The following is an 8638-nucleotide window of genomic DNA, read 5'->3' as shown; positions in this document are numbered from 1 at the left end:
TCATCATTAATCATGTTCATCAATGTCCATCTATTCCGTCAGTTTTTCGAGCCGCCAGTATCCGTGGGCACGACTAGTATACCAGATTTAACACTCTGCAGAGGTTGTACATCTTTACCTAAGAGTCATGATTTACCCTTTCGCCCGAGGTGATCAGCCTCTTAACCCACTACCAAGGAAGGTCGGCAGGGATCACTATGAAGCCTTTCAAAAGTTCGTCTAACATGTTAGGGCCGCAAGGTTTCCTTGGCGAGCAGATATAGATACCCCCTTCCGAATGGCACAATGACGCGCAGCCTATACAAATAGGGACAGGGGCTCGCACTATACCCGTGTCGGTTCAGCCCCTCTAGCGCCCTTTCGGGTAATCTCTAACAAGCTAGAAAAGGTCTTCATACTGAGCTAAAGCCAGAGCCATATAGCCCTCATGGTTGTACGAGTTGTCCCAGCTTTTGCCAAGGGATAAGTCCTTATGGAGTGTCAAGATCAATCTAGCAAAAGCCAGAGTTCTTTCCACCCTTTATGTTCAAGTTGCTAGAAAGCTTATTTTATTGTTTACTGTATATTTAAATATTCATGTTACAAGATCATGGATTATAATGAAGCACTAGCAAGAACTACCATGCATAACCAAATAGGTAACAAATAATTCAGGATAACAATCATCTATGATTTTGCTAAGGTCATCAAGGTGGACACATGCATATGATAAATATTGTATTAATTGTGTATAGGTAACAAGGATGATCCCAAGTTATACTTGCCTTAATCCACTTGCTCAATTCTCACATCATCAGCTTTTGGTCATCACCTTCTTCGACGCTCATAATCGGTTCTCGTCTACTCGTAGCAAGCACCACACATAGCCAAACATACAAGCAACAAACAAAAACTATTGAGAACAGCACACCACACAAGATCATGCAATGTACTAAAGGAGAACTAATTACTACAGGCACAAGATGACAAAAAACGTCGATAACGAAACTACGCTTAAAACAAATTCACATCATAACAGTAAAGACTATATGCTTGCTTTATTATAATTACAAAACCATATGAAGTATATTAATTCAGATTAGTCACTATGCATTTCAATTGAAAGACCAAGTTTTGAATCTAGTCATTTTAATTATAGATATTTTAATGCCTTTTTATATACCAATCGATTACTTTAATTTGCCAAAACAGTCATATTTGAGAGTACATAATTAATGGAATTTTATCTGATGCATTGTTAAACTAAGCAAGTTATAAATTAAAAATATATGTCTATATTGTTTCAATTTAGAAAGCAGTGTGAACAGAGAGTAGTCAAAATTAATAATTAACTTAAAATTTTAGAAAACATGAAACACGTTCAGATGCGACATAGAAAGAATAGATTAAGGTGGGACTAAAGTGATTGAGATATGATAGGAATAACATAACTGAGCATATATAACTACGGAGACTCAAAAGTTGCCAGAACAGGTATACACAAAATGTATTTTTTTTCTTGATTGAGGAATAAATAGATAACGCTAATTTATTATGCATGAATGACATACTCATGACATCAGAATAAGCATTAGTGAATAAAATAATATGGCAAGGGACTAATCTGGCCGCTAACCTTCAGTTAATCAGGATGCACATTTGCATGCAAGGATTGGGACAAGAAATACACGGCTTTTTAACGTTTTTAGTATGACAATTGTAAGAATGTTACTATATCATCTATTTTGTGACATTATATTTTAGACATAGTGGCTTAGTGACAATTAAAAGTTGTATGTCACAATAAATGTCATTTAACAAGTCTGATTTCATCTAATGACAATATTTTCTATGTCACAAGGCCTGCTTGTGTGTCACAAATTACTTTATTATTTTTTTAAAAAAAACATTCCATGTTGACAAGGTCTTTTGCCACGTCAACATATGTTTTTCCCTTTTTTCTATTTTCTATTTTATTATATCAGATCATATTTTTTTTATATAAATAATGATATGTCACATGTTTGATAATTTTGGTCATGTATCATATATATGTAAATTTTTTTGATCAAGTGTATGTCATGATTTGTTGCAGATGATAGATCTTGGATTAAGAATAGGATGTTCAACAGGGAACATACTGAGAGGGTTGAAGAATTCATGATCTTTGTTTCCCAGAGATTAAGTGATAATGACGAGGTTGGACGCAAAGTTTATTATCTAATATATATAAAAAGTCAAAATTAAAGAAATATATAAAAAAAGTCAAAATTGGCCCACCTATTATAAAAATGTCTTAATGCTAGGCCTTGTTTAGTTCTAAAAATTTTTGGGAAATCGACACTGTAGCACTTTCGTTTGTGTTTAACAAATATTGTCTAATTATGGACTAACTAGGCTCAAAAAATTTATTTTGTTAATTTCGACCAAACTGTGTAATTAGTTTTTATTTTTTATCTATATTTAATACTCCATACATGTGTCTAAAGCTTCGATGTGACGAACGAATCTAAAAATTTTTCCAAAATTTTTTGGAAATGGGCTCTCACGGACCCGAAATATTTATCCATTGTAGTTAACTTGGGTCAACGCGGTGCATGCCTCACATCTCTCCTCTCTCTCTCAGATATTCCTCTGCTCACTCCGATCTCTCCGCCTGACCTCCTCTCTATCTCTCCGCTCCTCCCCAAATCCATTCGGCACCCTCCACTTCGGCGCGGGCACGAGGTCGCCGTAGTCACTAGCGACTGACCTGGACGCCGGCACGGCGCGAGCATGAGGCTGCCGAGGGCACCGACGACCGTCCGGTACCCCGGTGTGGCACAGGCATGAGGTCACCGCGAGGACCGGCGACCGGTCCGGACTCCAGCGTGGCGGGGGCTCCAGCGAGCAGTCAGGACACCAACGTGTGTTCGAGCGTGAGTTCCCTTAAGGTGAGTCACAACTCCTCATTCTTTTTGCTCCACCTGGATCTGCAGTTGAAGGGGGTCGGCCTGGATCTGCAGCGCCTCAGATACTCGCTGGTGCAGGCACGAGGCCACCGCAGGCTTGGGAGATCCACGACCCGAGGCTCACGGGGAAGCGCCACTGGCTAGGCACCGCCGCCGCCGCCGCCGCCGTGGTTTGGGGATGGAGGCAGCCCGCCGAAGCGAGGCACGAAGGTTGTTTCTTTCCTCTTTTTTCATTCCTGTACTAGATCTGAGGTTTAATTTTTGGTAAATACTTCAATGTTTCTTTTTGGTAAATACTTCAATGCGGATTTTTACCTCTAGGCTTTTATTTTGGGGGAATACCCTCTATAGGTGCATTATGGACGACCCAATGTTGATTCTCACTGAACTCACTTAGAAAATCCCTAGGATGGGACTGCAATCTCCTGCATATCGTGGACATTCTTAAATTGAGTTCCTATTTTATTTTAATATTTTCAACATTGAGGAATACAACTAGATAACTCAGTATCAGGTTGCACACCCAGTGTCTATGTGGGACTGATGAACTGACAATTGTGATCACACAGTACAAGAAATGCCAAACCATTCGTCTACCAATTTAAAGGATGTAGTTACAGCAAACTAACTGATGAAAGTCTATGCCCATAGTTTTTCTCGACCAGATTTCTATCAACCAGCAACCTCTGGTGTATACCTTTCTTTGGCACTAATCTCAAGAGCTGTTAAATATGTGGACCATGAGCTGCGTGTGCTTTTCCTTTATGTTACCCTAGTACTGCAGCCATCAATTTTACATAGATGAAATTTGAAAGTTCATGTTTATTGGTCACTTCGTGTTAGTGTTACTCATCCAGCTGCTTTGCTATGTAGTTCAGTACCCAAATTTTTATGCCCTGTACTAGAGATCACAACTTTTCATCTTCTGTTAGTCGTTTAGTCCATTTAGTGTTAGTCAGGCAGCTGCTTAGCTACTATCAAGGACAAAACTGTCCTCTCTGAATAGTGAATACATTGTGTTCATAACCTGACCATGCTGATCTCATTCTCATATATTAACATTATTTGGATCCATGGTTGTTGACCTGTGGTGCTAGGCTCAAATTACTGAACTTTAGCTTTTATTGTTTCTCTGCTCTTGACTTATTTGGATGAAGTCATTTCTCTTGAGTACTATCATCTTGAGGGGCTAACTGGAATGGTATTCCTTCCACAGTATGTGATGGTTGTTCTTAAAGGTTCAGTCCCTATGGCATTTGGAGGTACCCAGGAGCCTCCAAATCTTTGATATTGTCCTTATGCGAGAAATCTAAATACTTTGGTATATGGTGGAAATTCTGAAACTTTACTGCTCACATTCTAGTTCCAGTATTTATGTTTGATTGATGTATATGTGCTTGTTAATAATTGTTCTCTATTATTTTCCCCACAGTGAGCATACCAAATGTGCTCTCATGTCATCAGCATATGTACATTTACACTGCGAGAACTACATCAAGTGATTGATGGATTATTGGAATTTCATTTGGAAGAGATGACAAGGTTGTCGATAATTCACACCTAGATAACTTATTTTGGATGATGTTCAGTTCTGTTTGCTGATGTTAGGAAACCAATTTTGTTGCTTAAAGTTTGCATGAAAGAAAAAAAAGCAGTAGTTATATATGCCTTGTTATACCAAGTCGTGGTTGAGAATCTGCTTCTAAGTTTTCAAGGTTTTTTTTACCTCTAGCACCTTTCCATATAACTTTGTTTAGACTGCATTAGTGATAAATGGAACCTTTGGTTTTTCAGGTCAGAATGAGCTTAGATGTACACTGGTGCAGCAAGAGGATCAAAGTGCACATGGTGGCTATTTTTGAAAGATTTTGTTATGCAAGCAAATCATATGAGTTGTATTGTACAAGCTACCCTCTTAATTTTGTAGCTACTTGCGTGTAGCTTGCTTATTGCCTTTGTATTTTCTATGAAAAATTGTACAAGTACAAATGTTGATGGTTTCAATGAAAAGATGACCAATATTTTGTCAATTGTGAGCTTTCTTCCAATTTATGTGTATTTCATGAGCGTGCCACAAACACATGGGCATGAATAATGGGCCATAAACAGCCTACTACGTGTACCAGAATTATGATGGTTGTGACATTTTTTGTAGTGTTTGTGACATTTTTTCTTCCTGCCATGTCAGCTGCCACGTGGCAAGATCTACGATTTTGTGACAATAAACCAATGTCATATGCTTGTGACATGAACCAAACAAATGTCACATAATCATTTTATGACGCAGGCTTTTCCACATTTTGATTTTTGTCAACTTGATGTCACAAATCTTAATTTGTAACATAAATTCCATATATTGTGACATAACTAAACGTTAAAAAGCCACGTGTTTCTTGTAGTGGGGCGATCGTACGTCATGCAGTTGCAGCAGCTGAGATGACTTTGTGCTTTGGTAATAGCGTGAAATAACAGTATGTCTAGCTTCATATGGTTGGAAGTGCGACAACTGCAGATGGTGGCCGGTGATGGGCACATTGGTAACGCTGGCTCCATGCGTGCAGCGGCATATGTAGAGTTTAGACTGCCGGCGGCGCTTCGACTTGCTCATCGATCTCACGGTGAAGCATGCATGAAACAGGATCGTGAGAAAACAGAGATAACATATTGGGGAAGAAAAGAGAGGACGATGCTGGGTCACCAACGACTAACAAGCCACAGAGCCTGGACGTGGTGAAGATCACAGCGATAGAAGCGTGTTCGTGGAGCGCCAGGATCTAGCTGCGAGCAGGCGACGAAAAGGCATGGAACAGTTCAGAGCTTCTTCGTGGATGGTTTGGGTCGTGCGAGCGGCCGGTGAGATGCAAGACGAGGCAGCGGCGGCGGCTTGACCTAGGATTGAGATATGCAACGTGAATCAGAGACTTGATGTCGGCGCCTTAGGAGGAACGTGATTTATATAGTGGACTTGAGAATAGAGATGGGTCGGAAAAGGATTATGGCTTATTATTTTCGAAATTAATAAATTTGATGACTAAAAATAATTCTAGAAAATTTAGAATTAGTATATGAGTCACAAAAAATATTCTGAAGGCTCCGAAAATTCAGGGAAAAATCTCGGAGATATTATGGAATATGGGGAACCAAATAAAGTATTTAGAGCTTATGAAAAGATATCTAGAAGCATGTAAAAATTAGATTATGCTCATAGAAAAGCGAGAAAGGATTCCCGAAAAAGACGGAAAATTTTCTGAGAAATTTTAATAGATTGGTTGGTGGAAGATGAACTTAAAGGAATGATTTGGAGCAAAATTTGGGGATCTTATAAAACTCCAAATAGAAAGATTAAGATCGAGAAGGTCAGAATTTGATTAAAAAAACGACAGAGATACACCGGAGATAGACCAACGACCTACTCAATGCATTTTAAAAGTTTTACTCACTGATCACATAAAGTCATGCTACTAGCAAGCATCACACCGCATCAACAAAAGTCCATCAAGTTAATTCAGAACAATTTAAAAATTGGCATTTTCCTATAACTAAATTTTCACTAACTCAAACTAAACTTGGTAAACATTATCCAATATTAGATTCATTTTATATTTGTTTAGTGTTTTCTATGCACAACCCAAAAAAATCAAAAATTTTGGGCTGTGACAATCTACCCCAATCTCGTCCCGAGATTCAGAGAGACTAGAGATAATGATAAAGTTGATCATCAAGGTTGCTTTGAGACTTTTGATCATATATGATTTAGGTATTAAGGATTAATAAAAGTAGACAAAATATCAAGGATTGGTTCTCAAGATTAATTCGGGGTTTATGACATGAGATCAAAGGATTGAAGATCAGCATAGGTGGAAAAGAAAGATCAAAGATGGTTAAAAAAATAGGTAAAGGTTGATCACGGGTCTTCACATTATGAGGTTCAAACTCAAAGAGTGAAGATCAACAAGAGGTAATATAAAAGACAAGGATACATCTTATAGTGCTCAGAATTCCTTGATTCAAGATTTATGAGATTTATGATAAAAGATTATAAATTATCAAAGATCGATGAGAGATCAAAGATTAGTTCTTCAAGGTTATTTCGAACTCTATGGTGAGAGATGATAAAATAACTGTAGACTAACAAGGGTTCATTAGAAAATATTGGTTGGTCACAAGAAACATAAAGATCAATGACAAGAAAGGTACATTGGAAATATGAAGTTGACCTTTAGATTGTTATATTACATGAAGTAAACGATCAAGGAGCAAAGACTAATAAAAGAGCATAAGAAGATGAAGATTGATGATGGAAAAGATAAAGTTTGATATACAAGAAAGTGGTATACAAGAAGGATAAGATTGATCATTAGACTTTCATATCTTAGAACTTGATGTACTTGAGATAGATGATGGTAGCGGACGCTACCCAACTTAACAAGATTGAGCTACTTCTCAAGACGGTACCTTCTATGACTCTTTTGGAACACAAGGATAGAGACAGCACACAAGCAACACAATCAAGCAAGACAATACACGCAGCACATCATCGATTCTACACGTGCTCCTTCAGTAATGGTGGTCATCCTAAAGGGTAGATGAGAGATGATACAAGGCTATTAAACTTTTGAATGAGGAAGGATCAGAAAACTTTTACCAAATTTACATAGAACAAAAATCAAGGGAGTAAGCAATAATAGCTCAAAGGAAGCTATCAAGGAGAGGATACAACGAGACAGGATTGAGAAATAATCAAAATCAAAGAGTCAAGGGATCAGAAAATAGTTTTATAGTAAAGTATTCTTTAGAAATCGATCAGTGCTATCTAGGCATACGTCCTACAGTCAACAATACTCTGATACCACTCTGTCGCCCCCGGTTTTAAAGAACAAAACCAGGCAAGCCATATGTGTGCCCAGGAAGTCCACACATACAACAACAGAAAGGAACATTATCAGAAACAATGTTATGTAGCGGAAACATACTTACAATTAACACTTACATCAGAGTATCATGGAACGGTAACTAATCTTCAGGCTCACTCTTCACAGGGACGGTTGACTGGGGGTAACATATGCCTGGCACTTCTTGTATCCTGAGAACGTCCTTCATAACTCCTTCGCTCCTCTGATAACTCTTACTAGTAAACTAGAGTGGTGGGAAATAGCAAGAGTGAGCACATGTCGTACTCAACAAGTATAACCAGGGGTTCATGAGGCTCAAATAGCTGACACTGGTTTGACTGCATTTAGCTTTTATATGTATATAGCATGTTTATCATTTTGCAACAACAATATCAAGGTAGCATATAATCCCATAATCACATGATCAATGTATACAAGAATAAAGAATAACACATATAAACAATATAATAAACCATCATTTATCATCATTAATCATGTTCATCAATGTCCATCTATTCCGTCAGTTTTTCGAGCCGCCAGTATCCGTGGGCACGACTAGTATACCATATTTAACACTCTGCAGAGGTTGTACATCTTTACCCAAGAGTCATGATTTACCCTTTCGCCCGAGGTGATCAGCCTCTTAACCCACTACCAAGGAAGGTCGGCAGGGATCACTATGAAGCTTTTCAAAAGTTCGTCTAACATGTTAGGGCCACAAGGTTTCCTTGGCGAGCAGATATAGATAACCCCTTCCGAATGGCACAATGACGTGCAGCCTATACAAATAGGGACAGGGGCTCGCACTATACCCGT

General features: G+C 38.3%; 1 long non-coding RNA gene across 4 annotated transcripts; it reads left to right on the top strand.

Moving 5' to 3' along the window:
• Positions 2654-4960, top strand: LOC110437350. 4 transcript variants are annotated; one of them, XR_002455443.1, is made up of 5 exons: positions 2654-2912; positions 3009-3140; positions 4147-4251; positions 4363-4472; positions 4725-4960. It is a non-coding gene; the product is annotated as an uncharacterized LOC110437350 (long non-coding RNA). The 4 variants fall into 4 exon arrangements; XR_002455444.1 differs by having other exon boundaries at positions 2655-2912; positions 4147-4192; XR_002455442.1 differs by lacking the exon at positions 4147-4251 and having other exon boundaries at positions 2666-2912; positions 2985-3140.

This window comes from Sorghum bicolor, chromosome 7 (assembly GCF_000003195.3).
Source record: "Sorghum bicolor cultivar BTx623 chromosome 7, Sorghum_bicolor_NCBIv3, whole genome shotgun sequence".
Lineage (NCBI taxonomy): Eukaryota > Viridiplantae > Streptophyta > Magnoliopsida > Poales > Poaceae > Sorghum > Sorghum bicolor.
This window is presented reverse-complemented; position numbering and strand designations above follow the sequence as displayed.